Raw genomic sequence first — 26793 nt, 5'->3', positions numbered from 1 at the left:
TTCAGAAGCCGTGTTGTAGGGCTTGAGCCGTGAGACGTGAACAACATCACTGGACCGAACGACAGATGACGAGGGACAGATGGGGCCAATCTCATAGGTGACAGGTGTTACTTGACGCACTATACGGTAAGGTCCCGTGTAACGTGACAAAAGTTTTTCAGATAGGCCCACTCGACGATTAGGGGACCAGAGTAGCACAAGGGTACCGGGAACGAAATGTGCGTCTCGATGTGAGGCATCGTACCGACGTCGTTGGTTGCTCTGCGACGCCGTCAGGCGAGCGCGAGCGAGCTGACGGGCATGATCGGCTCGCGCGATAGCGTCATGAGCATACTCGCTGGTGGACGAGGTACTGGATGAAATGATGGTCTCCAGTGGTAATGTCGGCTCTCTTCCGTACAATAGGTAGAAAGGTGAAAAGCCTGCTGTGTCGTGGCGCGAGGAGTTATACGCGAAAGTTGCGTAGGGTAGGGCAATATCCCAGTCTCGGTGGTCCGGCGACACATACATAGCGAGCATGTCCGTAAGCGTGCGATTGAACCGTTCCGCGAGGCCGTTGGTTTGAGGGTGGTAAGCAGTGGTCACTTTGTGCTGCGTGGAACATGAACGCAGGATGTCGGCGATTACTTGAGAGAGAAACGAACGGCCACGGTCGGTGAGCAGTTGTCTTGGGGCACCGTGAACCAGTATAACGTCCCGTAACAGGAAGTCAGCAACGTCGGTTGCACAACTCGTTGGTAGAGCTCGCGTAATAGCGTAGCGCGTAGCATAATCAGTAGCCACTGCTATCCACTTGTTTCCCAATGTTGATGCGGGAAAAGGACCAAGCAGGTCTAACCCAACGCGGTGAAACGGTTGCGTGGGTATGTCTACTGGTTGAAGATGGCCAGCAGGTAGCAGCGACGGTGTTTTGCGACGTTGACATAACTCACACGCAGCGACGTATCGGCGTACCGAGCGAGCAAGGCCTGGCCAGAAGAAACGTCGCCGTACGCGCTCATACGTACGAGATACGCCAAGGTGTCCAGCTGTGGGCGCATCGTGAAGTTCAGCGAGGACACTGCGCCGTAAATGCTTAGGCACGACAAGAAGAAGGTCAGGCCCGTCAGGTCGGAAATTGCGGCGGTATAGGACGCCCTCTTGAAGTACAAAGCGACGGACGGAGCCGTCGTTTGGGGAAGATTCCGCGCGGCTGATGATGTCAAGCAGCAGTGGGTCCCGTTTCTGTTCTTCCCCAATGTGAATGAAGGCGGACACGGAGAAGATGGAGGGCACCGTGTTGGCGTCACTGTCATCAGGATCGTCGACAGGGTACCGGGAGAGGCAATCGGCGTCCTGGTGCTAGCGACCAGATTTGTACACGACCGAGTAAGAAAATTCCTGCAGACGCAAAGCCCAGCGACCAAGGCGCCCTGAGGGATCTTTGAGGGAGTTCAGCCAGCAGAGCGCGTGGTGGTCGGTAACTACCGAAAATGGGCGTCCATAGATGTATGGCCTGAATTTCGCGACCGCCCAAACGAGAGCCAAGCACTCGCGCTCTGTTATGGAATAATTGCGTTCAGGGGCTGATAGCAGGCGGCTGGCGTATGCAATAACGCAGTCATGGCCACGTTGGCGTTGAGCTAGCACTGCGCCGATGCCATGGCCACTTGCATCCGTACGGATCTCAGTAGGGGCAGCAGGGTCAAAGTGGGCCAAAATCGGAGGAGTAGTGAGGAGCGCGATGAGATTGGAGAACGCAGAGGCCTCTTCTGAGCTCCATGAAAACGGGACGTCTTGTTTGAGGAGCTGCGTAAGGGGTCTCGCTATGTCTGCAAAATTTTTCACAAAGCGTCGCAAGTAAGAGCATAGTCCGAGAAAGCTGCGAACATCCTTTGCAGATCGTGGTACAGGAAAGTTTTTGACTGCGCTAATTTTGGCTGGGTCTGGTTGTACGCCGTTATCGTCTACTAAATGGCCAAGTACTGTAATTTGGTGACGGCCAAAGTGACACTTGGACGAGTTCAGCTGCAGGCCAGCGCGACGGAAGATATGTAAGACGGCTGACAGGCGCTCTATATGAGTCTCAAATGTAGGTGAAAAAACAACGACATCGTCCAAGTAGCACAAACAGGTGGACCATTTAAAGCCTCTGAGCAGAGAGTCCATCATTCGTTCAGAGGTGGCTGGAGCGTTACAAAGGCCGAAGGGCATGACCTTGAATTGATATAGGCCATCAGGTGTGATAAATGCCGTTTTCTCACGATTCATGTCATCCACCTGAATCTGCCAGTACCCGGAACGTAGGTCTATGATGGAAAAATAGCGGGCACCATAGAGGCAATCGAGGGCGTCATCTATTCGTGGCAGAGGGTACACGTCTTTTTTTTTGTAATTCTGTTTAGGTGTCGATAATCGACACAGAAACGCCATGTGCCGTCTTTCTTGCGGACGAGTACGACAGGGGACGCCCAAGGACTGCAGGATGGCTCAATGATGTTCTTGGCGAGCATTTTGTCGACCTCATCTTGGATAATTTGACGCTCAGTCGCCGACACGCGATATGGACGCCTATGGATAGGAGGCGCATCACCGGTGTTTATGCTGTGCGTCACACCAGTAGCTTGCCCCAATGGACGGCCGCCGAAATTGAAAACGTCCATGTACGACAGTAGAACCCGGTGGAGCTCGTCAGTCTGCTGCGGTGTTAAATCAGAAGCAATCATCGACTTAATTGCGCTGTCGGGGCAAGTATTGGATTGGTGCTGGGCAGAGGTGTCGGAAGGAGTGGCCACCGTGAAAGCATTCACTGCGTTGTCTTCTAAGGTGGACAGCAATGCCAAAGAGATGCCTTGCGGCAGCACTTGAGGTGTCAAGCTCAAATTGACAACTGGAAGGCACGTGGAGTTCCCTGCGACAGACAGAATGGTGTGCGGTAATGTAATGCCGCGGCTGATGAGGACATCGGTGATAGGTGTCAGCACATAGTCGCCGTCGGGAACTGGTGGTCTTGATACGAACTCGACGTAGGTCAGTGTTTGGGCTGGAAGGCGACCATATCGGGCAGTGCAGAGGCTACTCGGCCGTGGTGCAGCAGGGTCTGTTATGGGCAAGTGAAGATGGAGTGTACTGGCCGAACAGTCAATGAGGGCAGAATGTGCGGACAGGAAGTCGAGGCCTAGGATTACGTCATGTGGGCATTTTTCAAGGACGGCGAAGAGAACAACTGTGTGGCGATCAGCGATGCTTACATGAGCGGAGCACATTCCAACGACAGATGCTGTTCCCCCGTCGGCAACACGGATGAACGTAGTCGTCGCAGGTGTGAGAACTTTCTTGAGCTTTCGGCGAAAATCAGTGGTCATGACGGAAAGTTGAGCCCCAGTGTCGACAAGAGCAGTCACATGCACACCGTCCACTTGTACATCGATAAGGTTCTGTTTCGTCTGTATGGTCAATAGAGGATTTTCGTTCAGTCCTATTGATGCAGCGCCACCTCCAGGGGCTGCAACATTTAGTTTTCCGTCGAGGAGCGTCGTGGGAAGGCGGGCGAAAGTGGTCGGCGGGGCTGGGGAGAACGAGACTGGCGACGTTGGGGCGATGGTGAGCGGGAGTAGCGGGGATCACTCACAGGTTCCTGAGGGGCAAAGTGGACTGGGCTGGTCGCATGACGATAAACGGGACGGCCATTGGAAGAACGCTGGAAAGTTTGTGTAGTAGGACCCCAGCGACTTCTGCAATGGCGAGAAACATGCCCAATACGGTGACAAGAGAAGCAAATGGGCTTGTCATCATGTGTTCGCCATGCGGACGGATTGCGGAATGTTGATGGAGAGCCAGAGGGGAATGGACGTGGAGTCGTGAATTGTTGCTGGAAGTCGGTACGGGGAGGCGTCGAAATGGAGCAAATACCCATGCTGGCAATTTCCTGTCGCACGACTGCTTGAATTAGGGGCAAGGGGATTGAAGGAGAGTGGTCAGGGTGCGGTGGTGGCACTGTAGCAGGAGCGGCTGCTTCAAGTTCACGTCGGACGAGTCGTGTCAAGTTATCGCAAGTGTCTGGAGGACGATATGAGTCCAGGCAAGATGACGTCGCTGCGGTATTCGGAAGGCGCTGGAACTGATGTGAGATGCGTCTGCTTTTAGCCTGTTCCAGGCGGCGACATTCTTGAATGATCGCATCAACAGACGTAACGTTGCTAAATACCAGCAAGTTAAACGCGTCGTCGGCTATACACCAGAGCACGCCTGTCTCGCACCCAGGCTGCTGGCGAGCCGAGCGGATACTCTCGCACCCAGACGCCGGGCTGACCGGGCTGCCGAGGCGCGCGCGGGCTGCATCAAGTAAACAGGGCAAGCTGCAGTTCTGAGGCTTTAAAGTGCGAAAAAGTACCCGTTCACGCCGCTTCAGCGTGTAAGAGCTCGTCTGGGCACTACTGCGTTGTCTTTGGATGCCAAAACAAGCAGCGCAACAAGAGGATATTAGCGTTGTCTGCGACGATTACGACGCGCCACGGAAATAGTGCCGGTGTGGTGTTTTCAGCTTCGCCGCGAGTGGATAACTGTGATTCAAGCAAAAACGAGTGAAAATGCGCGAGTAAGTACACTAATTGCGTATATTCTGCAGTGTGATGCCCACCTATTTCATTTTGCGAACCTAATTTGCGTGACACGCAGCTGCGTTGAAGGCAGGCGCGAGCTTTGTGTGGGGGTGCACTTCATACCTTTGAGCGCTTCCTTTGACGAAAGTCTCGTGCAAGGTAGTGCTTTCAAGCCCAAGCAATCAGCATGCTTTGCCACTTTCAACGTAGTATTAAGCTTTAGTGATTTGATGGCATCCACGCCTTAGAGATTTCGTCTTCAAAAGGTAATAAATGGCACGGTGCTCCTCAACAGCTGGTCAGAATTTCGTGCTTTCATCGCAGTGTTTGATGTCCCCAAATTTATTTGGACACGAGGCATCCAGCTGCACATAATACATATATAGGCACGTAAGTAAACAGTACTCGCGCCAGTGCCCTTTACGTCGCAGGTGTAGCTAACCGGCTCAACTAAGAGTAGCACAGTTTCGCTTGTAAAGCATCATCGTTACAAGAATAAAATCGCGCAGGTAGCTTCCAAATGGGATTGCTGAACGATACTGCAGGCGATACTCTCTGATAGCACGCTTTTGTGAGCAAGACGCATTATTGTAAGAGCGCTCGTGAAACAAAAATTACGTTCCGCGAAACTACCCGTAAAGCGTACTCTAATTATTACGCGATGCATGCTGAAATGATCACATTCCACAAAACTTTGTGCACAACTTGTAATATGGCGCAACAAAACATCGTTTCACTCTTTCGCGAGCTGCACTGCAATTACGATTCACGCGTACCACAGTGAGAACGTTCTTTTACAAATGTAACAGCGTACGTATCTGACGAGGTTGCTTCCGCAGCCCACTCAGCACATACTATATACATTGTGGACTTGCATGAGCAAGATGTTTTTGATGTTCCAATAAAATCAGCGAAAATGTCCAGGCTAGAAAAGACGCGAAACACGCTTTCCGACGGGCTGAGTTTCGGGAGTTTCACGTTTGCTCTGTGTAGCGTCTGCTGGCGTGGCAGCCCGCGCTTGTTTTTCGTCGCGTGTGCGATAGATGGCGCGACGCGCGATGCAAATATGGCGATGCGCATGGAATTCTCTGTGTTCTGGTCTATACCCTTCAGGATGTGCGCAACTTTTTCTGGCTCGGACATGTTTTCGTCGGCTCTGCGGCAGAGTGCTAGGACACTTTGAATATAACTGATGTAGGACTCAGTGGAAGTTTGCGCGCGAGTAGATAATTCATTCTTTGCGGCTTGTCGACGACCAAAAGGGTTTCCAAAAAGCTCACGGATCTTTTCCTTGAAGCTGTCCCAGCTTGTAATGTCATGTTCGTGTGTGTCAAACCAGACACGAGGGGTTCCGTCCAAGTAAAAGATGACATTCGCGAGCATGAGTGTGGGGTCCCACTGGCGCTGACACGTTCGTAAAGGCGCAGCCATTGGTCGACCTCGAGGCCCGAGAACACGCCAGGGTCTTTCAAGACGCGTCACGAAAGTTGTTGCGGCCGCTTGGTTGGAAGGCAGGACAGGAGGCGTGGGTGCATTCGAGTCTTGAGAGGCCATGTTGAAAGCCGAGAGCGAACGCCCGCTGCGGAGTTCCGTGGCGAGATCGCACCGCTCCACCAAATATATTACGGGGAATATAAACAGAGACTCGAAGGACTAGCAACAGATGTATTTGCAAGTGGTTCACCGAGCAGCGCTGCTCATAGGAACAGCTCGCGCCAGTCTATCTTATTGTCGTCCTTTTCTTCGTCTTGTGGACCACGATGCCACTGGTACGTAGCAATATTATAGCACCGTTTAATGTGGATGCACGCACTTTGATGATTAGCGGTACATCTCCATACCGACGACTAACGTCCATGTAAAATGAATAAACAGACCCTTGTGGCAGCTGTAGAAATTGACGGTGAAATCGTAATCAGAGAACGAGGTGTGATAGCCAGAACGGCGTCGCATATTGGACGCAGAACTTGGTCGCCATCCCACGGCATGTTAAAATGTGATTGAACACCACGGCCGGACTAAAGGGAAACGCAAAGGGCGTCATCCCGCTGCAGTAGCCCGGCCGCGATGTTTCTCGGGGCGAGCGCGTCAGCGGGGAACGCGGTGTTACAGCCAGGTGAGGCAGGCGCGTTTCGCAGAGCTATTTTTGGTTTGAAATAGCGTGGTGCTATGAGCGATGCCGACGCTTTTACGACGCTTGGTCTAAGATCGCCATCTCGCGGTGCGTTAAGGCATTGACAAAATTGAACTTCTATTTAAAACGCGCCGAATGGGACGGACGTGTAACGCGTTGCAGTTGCTAATCGTGGAGGCAACAGTAATGACGAATTACATTACTTTACCGCTCCCAGAGGGCAACACCACCCTGCCGACCGGGAGAGTGGTAGATATAAAAGGCGCGTTTGTAAAGCTTCTGGAGTCTGTGACCGTGGCGCAGTGGATAGCCCGCCCGGCATCTGTTGTGGACTGAGTGGTCGTGGGTTCGATGTCCGTTGACGGAACATTTTTTCTTTGCCATCTGATCTAGTAAATTTTTTCGACGCCATTTCCGTGACGGAAATACGTCACTGAAGTCTTGGTGGACCCCAGCATAAAACACTTTCGTGTTAATAAGTATCTCTAATATTGATTAATATGACCAGAACGAGCGCGGTTGAAAACGGGTGCAAATCCCGCCACTTTGCAGCGCTGCCGCGCGGCCACCCCCGCGGTCACGCCCCGAAAAGGCCCCCATCTGATCGCGTGGCCACAATTTCGTCTGCTAGGCGCGCACCTGTACTCATGTCGTCGTCACCACCACCGCGGTCCCCGCCGTCATTACGTATTGAAAATCGCTACGATTCGTGACGTCGCGAATCATTCTCGCTTCGATCTTATGCAAAGAAGTGATTCTGAAATCGACGCCGGTTGGAGTAGCGACGAATAAGCAGCTGGAGACGCACGCTTGGGCAATGTTGGCTGGCAAGAGCACAGAACAGGAAGACACGTTTTGGACAGGACAGGCATTCCTATCGTGTCTACAAAAGTGAGCAGTCGGGTGGACAACAACAACGAACGATTTATTCAACGATTTATGAAACGTGAAATACGTCCGAGCAGCTGAGAACACCATTCGCACCTGCCGATTCTTCCATTACGCCGGGCATGCCCCCTTTCACCCTCTCCCCCCAACACACACACACACACAAACCCTGTCGACGGTCTGTGAGTCTCGCCTCCAGCCAGGCGTCCATGCTGCCGCGTTCCGCTTATGTCACCATAAAGCTCCAAAGAATAGCACGTTTTGTGGGTGTATCAGGCCAGCGCCTGAGGAGGTGTTGGCAAGGCCAACGTTTATTGCAACACGGAGACGCATGGAGAGACTCATATTGCATGCGCAGTCCTGCCTGGTAGCTTTTATGAACCGACTTAGCGGCTGTCCGCGAAAAAGACATTCCTTCTTGCGGCCCTTTAACCGCCACTGGTGTATGACGCACACAACTGCTTCACGACATGCGGACTCCTAATGTAGTTGAGATCGTCGCTCCCGTTTATCCCACGCTGAGGAGCACGCGATACATCATTCAAAGCGGCGCGGCGAAGACGCAGTACTTGAGACAACCAGCCCATACAAGCGAAGTCATGCCGCTGCCAGGCGTCGCTGCAAGTCGGCACCACGATGACAACAGTAAGATCGTTGATGTTACCGTTACTAGCGCATCGTCACTCAACGCCTGTGGCGTGGCCTGGGGGCCAGCTGAACACTTCCTAATACTGTCGATGTCGCAGGGTGCTGAGCGCGCCATTGAGCTTTCGTGCGCTGTTCGCATTCGAAAAAAAAATAACTTCTACGCAACGGATGCAATCCATACTTCTCTCAAAAACCTTTTGCATACAAAACTATCGAGTGAAGGACACATCTCAACCTTGAAATTTTGTGTCACTGCTCCTTTAAGACTAACATTTCATTTCATTTTATTTACCCTCAGGGCCATATGGCATTATAGTGGGGAGTGGAAATAAAGTTTACATGAAAAAAGAAAAGAAAAAAAATACAGCAGGAGAATAAACAATGCAACAAATAAAGATTATACAATAGTAGCTGTGCAAAATAATTGTAAGTGTGATCTTCAGGCTCCTTCAAAAGTAACGCACAGTAGTGGAACGTTAATGCACCCCCTCTACCCTCCGCTACCCAGCTACATATGCCCGCTGTGCAACGTACCGGAATCCCTGGCACACTTGCTCCTGGAATGCCAGCGTCATACAAGCCCCAATATGCACCGGCGGTGGCGGCGCCAGAAACGACCCTTGTTGTGATCTCATAACAGCTTTCGCTGTAAAAAGTGAGGTGGAGCGAGTTAGTTCGTATGGCGGGATTCCATTTCAGCAACGGCAGTCGCGTTTTAATAGAGGGAAAATGCTGGAGGCCCCTGTACTTTGATTGCGGTACACGTTAAAGAACCCTAGGTGGTCGAAATTTAGAGCCAGCCACTGCGACATGCCTCATAATATTCATATCGCTGTTTTAGGACGTATTATTATTATTATTATTATTATTATTATTATTATTATTATTATTATTATTATTATTATTATTATTATTATTATTATTAAGTCTCGCAGCTATCTCTGACAGGAAGCTTATATAACCCATCAGCGCCCCCTCTACTTTTTAAAGTGTCAGACCAACGCCACCTAAAGAAACTTGGTTGGTCAGATGCGCCCGATCCATTCGTTCACCACTCTCTCCTTTCGTACCTTCTACTCTCTCCCATCGGCTAGCCTTCGTGCTTGCTTTGCGTTCATGGGGTAGAGTACCCTATATGTGGTGCATTACGGCGGAAGTGAGAAGCGGTAATTTTTTGCTGAGTTGTGTTCAGATCCGTGGGGCAGCGTCTTGCTTCTCTCATTATCACTGTGCTGACAAGCTGGCTCACTAAGAGACGCGGTGTTTTGAGGTGGCGCGTCTATGTTCATGGCGCTATGCGTGCTATCAATGGGACGCGTCACTGCGACGCTGCAGCGTGCGCTGGCTGTAACAAGTGGCATACGAGCGCTGTGAGGCGTCGGCGGCATCGCTTCGAGCCACCAGAAGCAGTAGGACGGAAGAAATCTGACAGACGCATAATATAGAAGAGGCATGGTTCGTCTACAGCAACCTCCACGAGAACGCTCTCAGACGCACGTGTAACGCAAGCAATCGTACCCTTTACGTGGCGTCGCCCCACGACCGCTCCCTGAACTAAGGCAGACCAATGTTTCCCATTGAGGAGTGAGCGTTTGCACTATTTTTGAAAATAAAATAGATGAGGCGTTGACCAAGCACCTCCTCGGGGTCTTTCCCGTCGCGGGGCATCCTCAGTAAGATGTACTCGGACGTTGACCCTGGTTGCCCCGACTGCAGTTGAACCTTTTTTCCATGGCTCACATGCTCTGGCGATGTCCCGCGTTGCCTAAAAACCTTCTCTTTCGCGAAGCCGAATGGGAGGAGGCCAGCAGAAGCACGGCACTCCGAAAGCAAACCCAGGCTATCCAGAGGGCCCAGGAAAAGGCAGAACGTCACGGCGTTCTGTCCACGTGGGCGCGGCCAGCGGTTACAATGACTTTCCATTAAGGGGTCAGTAATTGCTCAGGATCCAATAAAGTTCGTTGTCCGTTGTCTGTCTGTCTGTCTGTCTGTCTGTCTGTCTGTCTGTCTGTTGAGCAATCAGAATTGACCTGTTCACTGGAATCACTGCGCTAGATCCTTGAGGGGGTGTGGTATGGTAAAGAAACCCGAAAACAGTTTTTTTTTATTTAAGTAATACAAAATAATACATAATGCGATGAATAAAACCATGCAATGGCGAGCACGCAGGAGACTGCACGCCATATATAAATAGCGCCGACAAGCGCGCCTCTTGAGGAATGTGAGGGTGTATTTTCAACATTGTTCATGGATGCATTTTTTATAGTTAATATGACATATATTTTCAATGCAAAGCATTTCTTAGCAAACCAAAAACATTTGACCGTTTAAAAATATCTATCTATCTATCTATCTATCTATCTATCTATCTATCTATCTATCTATCTATCTATCTATCTATCTATATATCTATCTATCTATCTATCTATCTATCTATCTATCTATCTATCTATCTATCTATCTATCTATCTATCTATCTATCTATCTATCCGTCTACGCCTGGGTCGTCTTCTCAGCTTGGTATATACCAATACTGGCATAGGGGAGCATGAGTGTCGGTGGTCTAGTGGTTATGGCGCTGGACTGCTGACCCGAAGGTCGCGGGATCGAATCCCGGCCGCGGCGGCTGCATTTTCGGTGGAGGCGAAAATGTCTGAGGCCCGTGTACTTAGATTTAGGTGCACGTTAAAGAACCCCAGGTGGTCGACATTTCCGGAGCCCTCCACTACGGCGTTTCTTATAATCAAATCGTGGTTTTGGGACGTTAAACCCCAGATATTATTAGGGAGCATGAGTGTGAAAAAATCGGGAGATCCCACGCGTGTGGGAATCGGTTTCATGCAAAGCACTCGTCGAGTACTTCTATGCTGTCTTCTATGGCTTTGAGTCAAGCGTTACGAGGTGGATCGCCGTGTTTTTGTAACTGTACTAGCTGTGTGCACATGGGCTTGCCGGGCACGTCGACAACACTGGCGTGTAAAGAGTAGCTTATGGTGCGACGTAACGTCAACCCTCACGTTAGAGTACATACGTCAGTATTATCGAAACTATGTGCACTTTATGTATCAATCATGCGAATATCATACGTAACTTTTGTTATTGTATTCCTCCTGGGTCGATCTATGCTGGAATATAGCTTGCTGAATCATAGGAATACAAATATAATTAGACTGCTATATAAGCGGAGCCAACTCAGGAACCACATATGTTAATCTGATATGACACCTGTATCTTAAAGGGGCCATGCAATACTTTTTGAGCAGGGTCAAAAGCGCTGCCAATCGGCAGTCGAGGCTCCCGAGAACACGCGAGCGAAATATTATAGCGAAGCGAGCGGCCTGGAATTTACAATAAATTCTCAAAATCACCTGAAAATCGCTCCCTCTTCTCTCGACAAATGATGTATTAGTCCGCAATATATGACGAGATTGTCGGCAGTTCCACCATTGGCTGATGATATAGTCACGATAACACCTTCATTATTACCTTCCTTGTTAATTTTGAGTTCAATAAGTAGATAATATGTAGGTGTACATTGTGCTATATCGTTAAAACACCGAACAAACATTAATATTAGCACTTCCGGTCTCACCGACAGCTCGTCTGCTCGTAGTTGGGTGGTTGTGTTTTCTTCACCATGCGCAGTGCCGAAATCGTGAATATTTCTGTGCTTTTGACCATCGCCGGTTGCTGTTGAGAGTGGCAGCCGTTCGAGTGTTGCCTCGTCAGCTGGAAACTGCATCGTCGACACGTTCTCACGACCGACCGAGGCAGTGGTTCAGCATTTCTCCGATAAAAATGCTGGCGCCGGCTAGTTCTGGATACCTCTGTTCGCTATATGGCGAGAGTCCCGTCCGCTGTCTGTTCAGTATGTCATCGAGCCGTACCTCGGCGTATCCTCCCCGTAGTCTCACGTTCCCGAGAAATCGCGACACAGCAACCAAGCAGACTCGCAATTTCACGGTAGCTGCAGACAGCCGGGGGATGGGTTCGCGCCGGCCCGATGCCCCACGATCCTTTCTTCTAGTCTTTAGTTCTTTGTTGTCAGCCCGCACTCGCTGTGCGCCCGCATTCGAAGAGCAAACAGCATCGAAGTACCGCCACTGGGAGAAGGGTGCACGCAGCTTTGCCGTGTTGAATACGATTCAAGCGCGAGCAGTGCGACGAGGCGGTGTATCGGAGTGTGGGTCGAAACCCATCTGAGCTGTCATTCGTTCCAAACGCGCACGCAGGTTTGGGTCCATGGTTGGCAGAGCGATGAAAACACTACGGGAGTTCGAGGTGCACACCCAACATTACCAAACCGACTCGCAGTTTTCAAGCACGCGCGATACACGGTGCGATGGGCTCCGCTCGACGACGATTACGCAAGCCAACCGGAAGTGGCGCCACAGACCATGTGGTTGCGCCGAGATGCCAGAGAGAAAAAAATGAAGAAAAAAAAATACCGCCGGCGCTGACGTAACTCTTCGGCGCCTCCTCGTCCCTCCGCCCTCCCTCCCTCCACGCCCCGCACAGCTTTCCGCGCGCTGACGGCGTTGAGTGGTGGGAGAAAGCTGCGGAACGTGATTTCCATAATTTGGTAACACCACTTAGACTTGACAGATTCGAAAAATTTTTGCGGCATATGACTCGTGAAGAGTCATACGTCAATAATGAGACTATTTCAATATAACTCGGAAAGGTGTTGAAGGGCCCCTTTAAGATTACACATGTAGTGATCACTGCTTTCTTGTGAAATGAAATAGCCAGCACCACAACCACAATTGACGTTGCACCGACAACACGCCTGCATAGGCTGTTTCTCCAAACTAGCTTATAGGGCTGACGTGGCTCTGTGGTAGGATACCTGATTGTCATGCAGAATGCTTGGGTTCGATCCCTGCTGGGATCCTATTTTTTTTTCTTTCCATTCTTCGAGTCAACGCTGCCGATATCGGTTTTCTTTAACCCTCTCGCATTTAACTGACTGACTGTTCTCGCCGTTCCTAGGTAGATAACCTGTGGCGCATACCCGTACACCGCGGCCCGTGTTAAACCTACGTGCCACACGTGTCTGGAGGAAAGGGTTTGACGACGTACGCAACAGGATGTTCACGTAATTCACGTCATGACCTGACAGTCATATTTGTGAAATCATCTTACCCTCCCACGCCGATTTTGGCCTACACTAAGTTAAGGAGGCGACCATGAGAGCATCGAGACGTAGGCGGATAGATAGATAGATAGATAGATAGATAGATAGATAGATAGATAGATAGATAGATAGATAGATAGATAGATAGATAGATAGATAGACAGATAGATAGATAGAAACGCTCAAAGTGCCAAATGTCGCTAAGAAGTGCTTCGCATTCAAACGTGTCACAGGTCAAGACATGAACAACGTGAATTGCATGTCATGTACGTCAGTAAATCCTTTTGCACCAGTAACATGTGCCACATACCTGCATAACATAGCCCATGGTATAGGGGTGTGTGCCACAGGTGATAGAGTTTGTAACAGGATACGAAGAAAGGACTGCAGAAGTTTAGACGCGATTACATTGAGGTGCCCGTGACGGAGAAAATCCGATGCCGCCGTCGATGGCGGTGTCGACGACAGACAAATCCCAACTGAAACGAAGAATAAAGAATTTAAGGCCACTTCGAACTAGTGATGCCAAGCCTGAAGGAGGTGCGGAGCTGAGCGGCCTGGCTTGTTTACGTTTCTTTTTCTTTCTTTCTTTCTTCTTTTCTTTCTTTCTTTGTTTCTTTCTGTCTCTCTTTCCTTCTTTCTTTCTTTATTTCTCTGGTTTATATATCTGTTTTACTCTGCCAACTTCCTTTTCTTTTTTCACTCCTATCTTTTTCTAGCGCCTTCTATCTTTTTTTCTCTTTCTTCCCGTTCTCTCTCTCTATCTCTCTATTTCTTTCTCTATCAGGCTTGCTCTCTGGTCTTTCTATCCCTTTTATACGTGTATGTTTTTATATCCTTTTTTCCCTCTGTCTATTCCTTTTTCTCTCTTTCTATCTTTTTCTGTGTTTCCTCCCATTCTATCTCTCTATTTTTCTATTTCTCTTTCTCTGTATCTCTTTATTATTCTCTCTGTATGTACCAGACCTCGTTCTCTCGCCCATCAGAGTTGCTGCTTCTCACACCGGATAAATCAACGCATAAGTTCTGGGAGCTAAGCAGAAGATGAAAAGGACGAAAGGAGCCCGTGCAGGTTCTTGATGATGACAGTTTTGTGGTGAAGCCACGCGGCACAACAAGAACATTTACAGCTCCGCTGTAAAGGCACGGCCAGAGCCGGCATCCAAATCAGGCTCTCTGCATGGCAGTCACGTATTCTACCACACAGCCCTGTCAGTGATTTAAAGTGCTTCGGAAAAAATTCACCGACGATTACGAGGCTGCCTAATGCGAATTCTGACCGCAGCTTTGTGTTGGGGCAGCGTCAATTGTGCTTGAAGTTTTGGCTATCCGCAGTAGTAGCAATGTCATATCCGTTACATATTGCGACAGAAACTACCAGCGCTCAAGTGCTACGCACACCACTCTGTGCATTGCAGGCGTCGCGAACCAAGCGAAACGCTAACAGCTCCTTTTCGACAAGCGAAGCCAGCCGTAGTGCACGTACCCGCCCTGCATGCGCACGATCTCATACCGAGGGGCCACCCTGCGTGACGGAGAGAGAAAGCGATGGTAGGGACCAGTAGCTCGCGATAACGACAGACCCCGCGTTCGCTCTCTTTCGTCCTCGTTTGCACTATCGGTTATGCCGACGCCAGCCAAGAGACAGTTTCACTAACGTGGATGCTTTGCGTATGCAAACGTGAGAACTCTGCGTACGTTACGCTGCACTGTCCGCTATGTTTTTGGTTTAACATACGCAGATGCAGCGCCACGGAGCTTCCGCATGCACAGAGTTTTCGCACACATAGGGTAATTGCTTTGTGGCAGGCGAAGATACTCCTAAAGCTAAATAAATTCAAGCCGCAGAAGCGTGTTTTGGTTGCAAGGCGAGCGGCGCAGCTTGTCGCGTGGTGTTGCGTATTGGCGGCAGAACGATCGCCGGTAGTCGAGGAACGCACAGCCAACGCGCAGGCAAGAAAACGGATTCCGTTTGTTCTTGTGAAACGCGCTTTTTGCGCTTTTTCTAGCCAATCACGTCCTCCAAGAAGCAGAGAGACCGTCGTCGAGCGGTAGACGCTCGGTCCCATCAGGGGCGTAGCCAAGGGGGGGGGTTCAAACCCCCCCCCCCGGAATTTTTCAGTTTTGCTTGCGTATATAGGCACGCACACATACAAACGCACGCACGAACACACATAAAGTATGGTTGAACCCCCCCCTCCCCCCCCCCCCGAAAAACATTTCTGGCTACGCCCCTGGGTCCCATGTTACGCCACGTTCAGTGTTGGACGCTCAGCGCGCAAAAGACACACACAGAGGAGTGCACGTAGAGACGCATGGCAGACATAATGGTCACCGCGTATATTCGAACAGAAAAACACCTCGCAGCGTACAATGTGACCCGCATTTGTTAGGAGCGTCCTCTTGGGCTGGAAGTTACGACGTCCTCATAACGAAGACAGAGCAACAGTACTTAACCGGCTCACCGACCGACGAGGAGAATGTGATCAGACGCAGCTGATAATCAGAGCTGCTGCTGTCTACGCGATCACGCAATACATATGCAGGCGAGTGCGCGCACTAAACACTTTTCCAAGTCGCTGACAAGCGCACGGTGATTTCAGTCCATCTCACTGAATGCTACAGATAGAGCTTCACGCGAGAAAGCAACGAAGGCGCTTTTGAAGTTTCTGCGAGCGACCTGCCTCATTGAACGATTGTGACTCTGCTGTGTGTGTGTGTGGGGGGGGGGGGGGTAGTGCTTCCCTCCATCCCTATCCTATTCCTCTCTTCCATACTTTTCTGTCTCCCCTTACCCTTTCCCCTGTGCAGAGTGGCAAACCAGATATTTGTTTTTTGGTTAACCTTCCTGCCTTTGCGAAGTACATTTCTCTCTCTCTCTCTCTCTCTCCTGTCTTCGATTGTGCTGGACTCTCGAACGTCACAAAGCACATCCAAGTAGTCACTTCAACGCTAGGCGCAGAGCACCGCTCGGAGCGTTGTTTCGGTGTGCCACCACCTTGAAAAGAATGGCAGACACGGTGTGTTGGTTCAGCATATTTGAAGTGTAGGCACATGGTCAACCGTAGTGCATATAGTGCAACCGTAGTGATCTGTGTGTGTGTACTCTTCCTTTTGTCCGTTGTCGTCGTCGCGCCTTACACTTTAATCATCTTGAAAACTGCCGGCCTTCCCTCTCAATAACTCCGTGATCTCGCGAGAGCGCCCCGTATAATTTTTACGTACGTTGAGCACGCAACGCAAGCGCGAAGATCTTACGCAGGTCTGCAAAACGCATGGGTTGTCTCTACATTCTGCGCATGCGCAGTGTAGACACGCAGGACCTCCACGTACAGTCGCGCTCAATATGACTTGCAACACGGGAGCGAATGGTCTCACGATTTGAAAGATTCGCATGGCTTCAATTTGCACTGATTTCCACAACTAAATGATAATTTCTTATTTGGGATCATCCCCACGTCTAAGCTTGGACAGCGTTTAGTTGTGGAAATAAGCAAAAGCGGAAATCGTAGGTGATCTTTGAGGTCGCGACGCCACGCGCTCCCATGCTGCAAGCCATATTGAGTTGTAAGTTATACGTGAAAATAAATCTAAGAACGGCGACGCCGCTCAACGCAGAAACGGGCGCCTTAGAGCTGCGCACTAAAACACTCCGTACAACCATCCTGCCTGGACAACGTCCGTTGTGGTGGCAGGGTTGTCCGTTGTGGTGGCAGGGTTGAACATATGACATTGTAGGGCGTTCTCTCCTCAAGCTATAGTCAAGCGTTGCACGAATACGCCGACGACTGCTACTTATAATATGCACATCATCGAAGCGTAGAGCGCATTTCGTTGAGATAAAACTGACTCGCTTTAACGTGAGTGCTGACGTTACGTCGGACCATGAGCTACCCGTTGCACGCCAGTGGGTTCGACGTGCAAAACCAACTATACACACACAACCAAAGACGTCGATGCACTTGGTAACGCTTCACTCAAAGCAAAACCCCGGCATAGGCTTCTACTCGCCGACTGCCTCGCATGAAGTAGATTTCCGCAACGCGTGATACCTTCCGGAATTTTGTGTAACGTAGAGACTCGTTTAGGTTGTGATCACTTTTCGCGGCAATTTTTAAACGGAAAAGTGCGTTTTCCTTCCCATCACTTTTATGATAATTTTGAAACAGAGACGTACATTTCCTATAAAATTATCCGACCGATAACGCTGAGATTTTCTGGGATCATACAAAAATATGTTATAAATTGTATGAACCTTAGGTGTGACAAGCGAGGGTAATATTTTTTTAGCTAAATGTAAAAGCGTGTTCTGTTAGCTAAAGATTATTGCCGCTATGATATGAAATTCTTGTGCAAAATTTACCGAAAATATTGTCACGTGGTCGTGACGTCGATGAAGACAGCAGTCGGCGTTTGCAGGATGAAACTGTTTATTTGGCCGAACTTGTGGCCGGAAAATGAGAACTAGAACTACACGCTGTACAAATATAGCGGCGAACAGGGCGTCATCCGTCGATCAACTGACAAGCGGTCAAGCGCGTCGGCTTTTATACAGGCGCTATGGAACTTTCCAGCAATATCGCTGGTGGCAGCGTTATCTCTCGACAAAGCTGGAACATTCGCGTGCGGCACGCAATCTTAACAAAGCGATCTACTAAAATCGTGAAGCTTCTCGAAAACTGCTTCACGGCCAGCGTCGAGCGTTGATAACCGTCCTTGCTGGTCAAACTCGAACACATCAAAATAAAAGAAGAAGCGAGCGTGGCATTGCCCCCCTCTGAAAAAGCATCGTCCCGATGCTTGCAACACACACGCAAAGGAAAAAACAAGTGCATACACAAATAAATTACAATAAAAAAGGAAAAAGTAGAGTTCTCAGGTTCGCTAACGCGCAAAAAACGGCTTAAGGCGCACGACATGGACGACTTCAGGTCGTGCGCGGCGTCGCTGGGAGTTCGTAATGCTGTCCGGGACGACCTCGTAGTCAAGAGCGCCGTGACGTCGAAGCACCTTGTATGGGCCGAAGTATCGCCGAAGAAGTTTTCACTGAGCCCACGTCGGCGTATCGGCGTCCAGACCCACACACGGTCCCCGGGTTGGTACTCCATGTGGCGTCGTCGAAGATTATAGTGACGGCTGTCGACCCTCTGCTGGTTCTTGATGCGCAGGCGGGCGAGCTGTCGAGCTTCTTCGGCGCGTTGCAAATAGGCGGCAACGTCGAGATCGTCTTCGTCGGTGGCGGTTGGTAGCATTGCGTCGAGCGTCGTTGCCGGGCTCCTTCCGTAGACCAGCTTGTACGGCGTCATTTGCGTCGTTTCTTGCATGGCCGTGTTGTATGCGAAGGTCACATACGGAAGGATGGCATCCCACGTCTTGTGTTCGACGTCGACATACATGGCCAGCATGTCGGCGATGGTCTTGTTTAGCCGCTCGGTGAGGCCATTGGTCTGTGGGTGGTACGCTGTGGTCCGGCGGTGGCTTGTTTGGCTGTATCTCAGTATTGCCTGAGTTAGGTCAGCAGTAAACGCCGTACCTCTGTCGGTGATGAGGACCTCTGGGGCGCCATGACGCAGGAGGATGTTCTCAACGAAGAACTTTGCTACCTCGGCGGCACTGCCTCTGGGTAGGGCCCTTGTCTCGGCGTAGCGGGTGAGGTAGTCGGTAGCTACGACGATCCATTTGTTTCCGGTATTGGACGTCGGGAACGGCCCCAGTAAGTCCATCCCAATTTGCTGGAACGGCCGTTGAGGTGGCTCGATAGGCTGCAGAAGTCCGGCTGGTCTAGTCGGCGGTGTCTTGCGTCGCTGACAGTCCCGGCAGGTCTTGACGTAGCGAGTTACGTCGGCGAGAAGGCGCGGCCAGTAGTACTTTTCCTGTACTCTTGCCAGCGTTCGGGAAACACCGAGGTGTCCTGCTGTCGGGTCGTCGTGCAGGGCCTCGAGGACTTCTGGTCGCAGTGTCGAGGGCACTACGAGAAGGGAATCGGCTCGAAGCGGCGAGAAGTTCTTCTTAAGGAGAACACCGTTGCGCAAGAAAAACGACGTCAGTCCTCGCGTGAATGCCTTGGGAACAACGGTGGTCCTGCCCTCGAGGTATTCCACAAGGCCCCTGAGTTCTGGGTCCGCTCGCTGTCGTTCGGCGAAGTCTTCGGCACTTATGGTTCCCAAGAAGCAGTCATCCTCCATGTCGTCCTGCGGCGGTGGGTCGACGGGGGCGCGGGACAGGCAGTCAGCGTCGGAGTGTTTTCTTCCGGACTTGTAAACGACGGTTATGTCAAATTCTTGAAGTCGTAGGCTCCACCGTGCGAGGCGACCTGAAGGGTCCTTCAAGTTAGCTAGCCAACACAAGGCGTGGTGGTCGCTCACAACTTTGAAGGGCCGGCCGTAGAGGTAGGGGCGAAACTTCGATGTAGCCCAGATGATGGCCAGGCACTCCTTTTCTGTTGTGGAGTAGTTGATTTCTGCCTTTGATAGCGACCGGCTAGCATAACTGATGACCCTTTCGAATCCGTCGGTCTTTTGCACAAGGACGGCGCCGAGTCCTACGCTGCTTGCGTCGGTGTGGATTTCCGTATCGGCGTATTCGTCGAAATGCGCAAGTATGGGAGGCGTCTGCAGGCGTCGTTTCAATTCTTGAAATGCTTGAACTTGCGACGTTTCCCACCTGAATTCGACGTCGGTCTTCGTGAGTTGCGTCAGTGGCTCGGCGATCCGTGAAAATTCCTTGACGAAACGTCTGTAATAGGCGCACAAGCCGAGAAAACGGCGTACGGCCTTCTTGTCGGTGGGCGTCGGGAAGTCAGCGATGGCAGCTGTTTTCCGCGGGTCCGGAAACTTCTCGAAAACTGCTTCACGGCCAGCGTCGAGCGTTGATAACCGTCCTTGCTGGTCAAACTCGAACACATCAAAATAAAAGAAGAAGCGAGCGTGGCAATATTATACAGTATTTGTGAGAAAAAATACATGCAATTTTACACCCCAGGATAAAATACTGTACCCATACACTAAAAAATATAACAAAGGCTACTGGACTAAACTACACCAAAGGGGCGATCGGAGATCTGTTCGTTCCGCTTGTTCGTTCTCCTGGGACAGAACAAGCGCGCTGATTGGCTGAAGCGGCAGATGCCACACAAGGCCGGGGGGTGTCGCCATTTCTTTTTTTTTTGCTTGATCTTTTTCTTTTTTGGTGACGTCATATCGCGGCATAACGAGTGGGGTGATCGGAGATCTCTGTTCTGCGCCGTTCGTTCTGTACCCATTCTGGCGGCGTACGCGATTGGCCGAAGCCGGAAAAAACGACGTCTCTGAGGGGCGTAGCCATTTTTCTTTATGCTTGATCTTTTATTTTTTGGTGACCTCATACCGCGTCATAACGAGCATGTCGTCTGCTACAAACGAACGGAGCGCGAGACCGTTCGCACGCGTTCTCTCGAGCTAACAAGGGCTTCGCACGGCATGATGCGGCGGTTGCGGCTGCCGCAACAGCTGATTGAGAAAATGGCGCTTGCGACGTGCGCTTCTCTTGCGGTTGGAGGTGCGAGATGCGTTTGAAGACATGAGCGAGTGCGGCGTCGCTTTCTGTTCTCGAAACGAACAGTGCGAACAAAATGAACGGGGCTGCCACTGGGCTGTGGTCTTACGCGCAGGGACTTCTTAGTTCAAAAGCGCTACCAGCTCTTGCCACGTGTCGTCCCGGTCCTCACTCGTGAACGACGGCCCCAGTCGGCATGACGGCGTATGTATCTGTGGGTGCTCTTTTATAAAAGCCAGCAGAAGCTCTTTTTGACGATTCGACACCCGGGAGCCAAGCCAGATATTCCGGTGGGACGACATTTTGAAAAACTGCGCCAACCGCTATTTTTCTTTTTTTTTTTGTTTCGCGTGCGCGACTTAACATAGCAAGCACGTTAGAAAAACTGACACCAATAAATATCAGCACTCAAACCTATTGCTGTTTCAGAAACTGTTTGAGCTTGAAAAGAAAAACAGTATTTTTTCGTATAACAACTGTATTTATTAGAAGGCGAGAAACACTTCGTTTTTAAATATACGGTCCCCTTGCCGAGGACAAACGATGCGCGTCTACTTCCGGAAAGCTCGCCGCTTGACGATTGGCTGTCCTCTTTCTCTGGGCGGAAGAGAGCTGCGGACCGCCCACTTTTGTGACGTAACACCGCTAGAACGAACGCGGAACGAACAGAGATCTCCGATCCCCTCCCCCCAAGTGAAGGTGAAAAGTATTCTTATTCAAGACAAAAAAAAATAACACTTTTTCAGCTATGAAAAAGTGAAATCTGTGGGATGCCGTGTCGATGGAAGGACGCATCCCAACATAAAACATAACGACTGTTTATTAACGTAGTAGTAGCAGCGGGGCGAGCATAGCGACGCTGCGCTTGGTCGGGTGGCGAAGAAATGATAACCTCCGGGCTTAGCAGCTCGGGTTTATAACGGCCGTCGGTGACGTAAGCCTCCGGTGACGCTGCGGTGGCGCTGTCCCTTATCGGAGGCGTGGTGCAGCATGCGGCCATGTCACGCCGAGCTGTCTAATGACGAGGCGGTGTCTGCGCCGGTTTGTGCGCAGTGTGTCCCCACATCACACCCCCGCGGAGTGCAGAGCCCTCAGGGTCTGTAGAAATCTGGGAGGCGTACCAGACGTCCAGAGCGTGTTGTGAAAGGAGCGGGCTGTGACGTCGGCGTCTGTGGATAGATGCCTGTGGATGGAGTGACACTGCCCGGTTCGTTCGCAGCGATGTATGCGGGCTTGAGCCGGTGTCACTTGCCCCGTTAATCGGGATGGCAATCGCCGGGCGGATTCTAAGGGCTGGCGTCAAGGCCCTTCGAAAACTCACCACGAAAGCGCGGACAATTTAGAGTTGGTCCTTTGGTGCGCCAGCGAACGCCGGTTGTGGTCCAAAGACCGAGTCAGAGCCGAGAGTCGATAACACAAACGAAAACGAAATATATTCTCTGCTAAGGCAATACAAATAACACAAACCCGTGCACACTCGGCTGGTACCAGTTACAGCTTCGCAATATACTTCAGATGGTGTTTACACAACGGGAGCTAAACAAACAGATCACACGCTACAAATGCAATCGCATGCATTACAACTATTCAATGACCGTTAAAGTCCTGAATATACAATGGCGTATCCAGTCCGCAATACTTGGACGGTAATCGAATGCTTCTCTTCAAGGAAACACTCACGCCAGCTCCAGCGTTGATCGTCGTAGCTCAACCGTCGTCGTGACTTGTCACGGCTCACACGGCGTCGTCATCCAATTCTTCCAAATTGACGATCGGCCGACCGCACACCATCATAACACGTCTTCTTTGGCTAAAGGAGCCACACTTCGCGTAACTTCACCATCACCGGGCCGACTGACTCGCTCACTCCTTCGCTGACTGTCCTACTGACTGTACTGCCTGCACTGACTGACTGGCCTCGTCGTTTGCACGCTTTTATCCCTTCTTCCCGGTTTCTAGAAGCGTCGGGATGTTTCTTCTGCGTGCAGTACAGCTAAGCCTGGGGAAAGGGCGAGAGCTTTCTCGTATGTTCGAATCGCGACGGCATCGCTCGCGGATGCGTCACCCTCTCCTTCTAGAAAGATCCAGGCCTTGCCAGGCGTTCGATCGTGTTTACGGCGTCTGGCTCGAGTGGGTGAGGAGGGATGCGGCGCGCCGGCGTCTTTTTATGCTTGTTTTTTCGTCTTTCGCGCTTCTTGGACGCGCGATTCGCGCCGTTCTGTCTCGTAGCAGTTTGAAAGCGGCCTCGCGCGCGCTTTATAAAGCGATCGTTTGTGACAGCCGGTCAATTGAGACGCGGACGTCGTTCCCGTTCAGGCGCAGAGTGAAGTTTTTGTCGTCGCGATGGACGACCAGGTAGGGTCCGCTGTAGGGTGGCTGGAAAGGCCTGCGGACGGTGTCGTCGCGGAGGAAAGCGTGCGTACACGATGCTAGCTCCTTGAACACGAACGGTGTAGGCTTGCTGTGGTGGGCTGCAGGTGACGGGCGTAAGGCGGTGATGGTGCGACGGAGCCGGGCGACGAAGTCGGTGGGATCTGACGTCGTAGTACTGGATGGCGGTGCAGCGAGAAATTCACCTGGGAGGCGGAGAGGTTGCCCGTAGACGAGCTCTGCTGGTGTAGCGTGGATGTCCGGCTTGAAGGTGGCGCGAAGACCAAGGATGACGGCTGGGATGGCCTCGAGCCAGGTTGAGTCCGGGTGGCACATAATGGCTGCCTTGAACTGTCGGTGGAAACGCTCGATCATTCCGTTGGCGCAGGGGTGGTAACTGGTGGTCCTTAAGCGTTCAAAACCGATGGTCAGCCCGAGCAACCTGAAAAGATGCGACTCGAACTGCCGCCCTTGGTCGGTGGTTACGCGGCGGGGGGCGCCGAAACGAGCAATCCAGCCGGTGAAGAAGGCTGAGTCGACGTCTTCCGCGGTGATTCCCTCGAGGGGCCATGCCTCGGGCCATCGAGTGTACCGGTCGATGGCGGTGAGGCAGTAGCGGTAGGGTCCAGCCAGGGGGAAGGGTCCTATGATGTCGAGGTGGACGTGCTCAGACCGACCAGAGGGCTGAGGGAATGTTCCGAGCGGTGCCGTGACGTGCCTGGTGACTTTAGCGCGTTGGCATTGAATGCAGGAGCGCGCCCAGGTACGACAATCCCGCTGCATGGAGGGCCAGACATAGCGGTCAGCCACGAGGCGTGTAGAGGCGCGTATGCCGGGATGGCTGAGATTGTGGAGCTGGTTGTAAAGACCACGGCGATGGGCCAGGGGCACATAGGGCCTGCTTCGTCCTGTCGACATGTCGCAACAGATTGTGGTTGTCGACCCTGGAATGGGGACTTGTTGCAGCTGTAGTGAGGACGTGCACTTGAGAAGTTCCTGCAGTTCGGGGTCTGTAGTCTGGGCCTCGGCGAGGACGTCCGCTGTTGTCTGCACAGAGCTGATGGCTGATACACGTGAAAGCGCGTCGGCGACCACGTTGTCTTTCCCGCTGACATGTTGGATGTCGGTGGTGAACTGTGCGATGAACGAGAGTTGGTTCTGCTGTACAGGCGGGAGTTTGTCGCGACGTTGAGAGAAGGCGTAGGTAAGAGGCTTGTAGTCGGTATAGATGGTGCAATTCTGTGCTTCGAGAATATGGCGAAAGTGTTGCACTGCTTCGTATATCGCCAGAAGTTCTCTGTAGTAGGCTGGCAAAGTTGTCGGGGCGGTTGTCGTGGTATCGTCAGCGGAACTGGCGATTGAAGGGGCCGTTTTCCGAGCTGCGAGTTTCTTGGAGAAGAACGCCAGGGATGCCAGGTGTTTGTCCACGCGTTGCATGAGGGCGGCGCCGATGGCGAAACCAGATACGTCCGTGAAGAGTCCCAAGGGAGCGTCTGGCACGGGATGGGTGAGAAGCGTGGCGGTGCAGAGGGCGGCTTTGCATTCTTCGAACGTTTTTCGTTAACGTCGGTGTCCACGTAACACATTGGTTTCCTCGTAGCCCAGTCAAAGCGTCATGGAGGGGAGCCTGGTAGTCGGCTGCGTGTGGCAAGAACGCCTGTAGAAGTTCAGCATGCCAAGGAAACGGCGAAGGTCTTTAGCGGTGGTGGGTTGAGGGTAACTTTGCAGGTCGAGATGCGTTCAGGCAAGGGCCGAGTTCCCTCAGATGAAACTTCGTGGCCGAGGAAGCGGACGATGGAAGCGCCTAGCGTACTTTTTTGGGTATTCACGAGTAGACCGTGGTCATCGAGGCGTTTGGACAGCAGACGAAGGTGCGTGTAGTGCTCTTCGGCGTCGCGGGAAAATACCAGTATGTCGTCAAGGCGAAACGAAGCAGAAGTCGAGGCCGCGGACGACTTCGTCGATGAAGCGCTGAACGGTTTGTCCAGCGTTCCTCAGGCCGAAGCTCATGAAGGGAAACTCGAACAAGCCAAAGGGAGTGATGATTGCCGTTTTCGGGACGTCATCCGGATTGACGGGTATCTGTGCGTAGGCCTTCACCAAGTCTAGCACGGAGAACATGTGGCACCCATGAATGCGATGGGCGAAGTCCTGTATGTGGTGGACGGGGTACCTGTCCGGGATGGTGCGTGCGTTGAGGGCACGGTAGTCCCCACAGGGCCGCCAGCCTTCGGTCTTCTTTGGAACAAGGTGAAGTGGCGAGGCCCATGACCGTCAGAGCGGCGGGCGATTCCTTCGCAGAGCATGGCCTCGAACTCTGCTTGGCTATGCGCATGCGGTCCGGGGCGAGGCGACGGGCGCGGCAGAAAACCGGGGGGCCTGAAGTGGTCCGGATGTAGTGCACGGTGGCGTGCTGCACTTTGCGTGGCAGTCCGCTGGGGCGCGTCAATCCGGGAAATTCGGCGAGGGATGGCGTGGTACGGCGAATGGTTGTCAACACTGAGTACCCTGATGCTTGGCTGTTGGGCGGTCGTTCGCTGGCCTGGTGTGGAATGTCCCGTCGTCGCGTCGATGAGGAGGTCGTTGCGGCAGTCCGGAAGGAGGTTGTAGTGGGCCAGAAAGTCTGAGCCGATGATTGGCTCGGCGACGTCGGCGATGACAAAGTTCCAGTGAAGGTCACGGCGTAAGTTTCTGAGCTGGATGTGCAGGCGGAGCGAGCCGTACGTCTTGAATGTAGAGCGGTTTGCCGCGCTGAGCTCGAAAGACGTAGGCGGACGAGGACCTTGAAGATGGGATCGCGGGTAGCGCAGATGTCGGACCCGCTGTCGACAAGGAACCGCTGCTTCGCGATTTGGTCAGTGACGAAGATGCGACGGCCTCTGGGTTGGCAGCTTGCGGCCGTCTCTACGAGCTGCCATTGGCGTTTTCCGCATGCCCAGCGGAACAGGGTGGTCGACGTTGCCGGGCTCTGTCCCCCGAAGCGTCGGTGGTAGTAACGCGGGCGGCCGTTGTTGTCGGGTTGCCGCGACGAAGTGGTGTTACGGTCGCGGCTTTGCGAGTGGCGGTGCTGGTGCATCGGAAGACCTTCACCCAAGCGTTGTTCAATGAAGGTGAGCTGCCGGTCGATGTCGTTTATACGGCGTGCAAGCTCGGTGGTGTTCAGCGGTGCGGCGACAGCCTGGATGGTGGCGACAACTGCGGCTAAGGAGACCTCGATGACGCAATCAGCCACCTCGGCAAGTTGGTCGAGAGGCAGCGTCAGCTGAGCCCGCAGAATTGCCTGAACGTGCAGTGGAAGTCGTTGGAGCCCCAGAGTGATCGCAGGAAAGATTCCTGGACTTCCATGTTACCCGCGAGAGCACGCATGTGGCGGAGTAACTGCGTAGGTTTGCGCTCGGCAAGTTCTGCGGACTGAAGTTGCGCAATTTCTGGTCTTCCGAGAGTGACAGCCGGCGGATGAGTTCAGTCTTGAGGTTTTCGTTACAGGTTGGCCGTTGGTGGGT

This window comes from Rhipicephalus sanguineus, chromosome 4 (assembly GCF_013339695.2).
Source record: "Rhipicephalus sanguineus isolate Rsan-2018 chromosome 4, BIME_Rsan_1.4, whole genome shotgun sequence".
Taxonomy (NCBI): domain Eukaryota; kingdom Metazoa; phylum Arthropoda; class Arachnida; order Ixodida; family Ixodidae; genus Rhipicephalus; species Rhipicephalus sanguineus.
The sequence above is the reverse complement of the archived record's forward strand: the minus strand, read 5'-3'. Positions refer to the sequence as shown.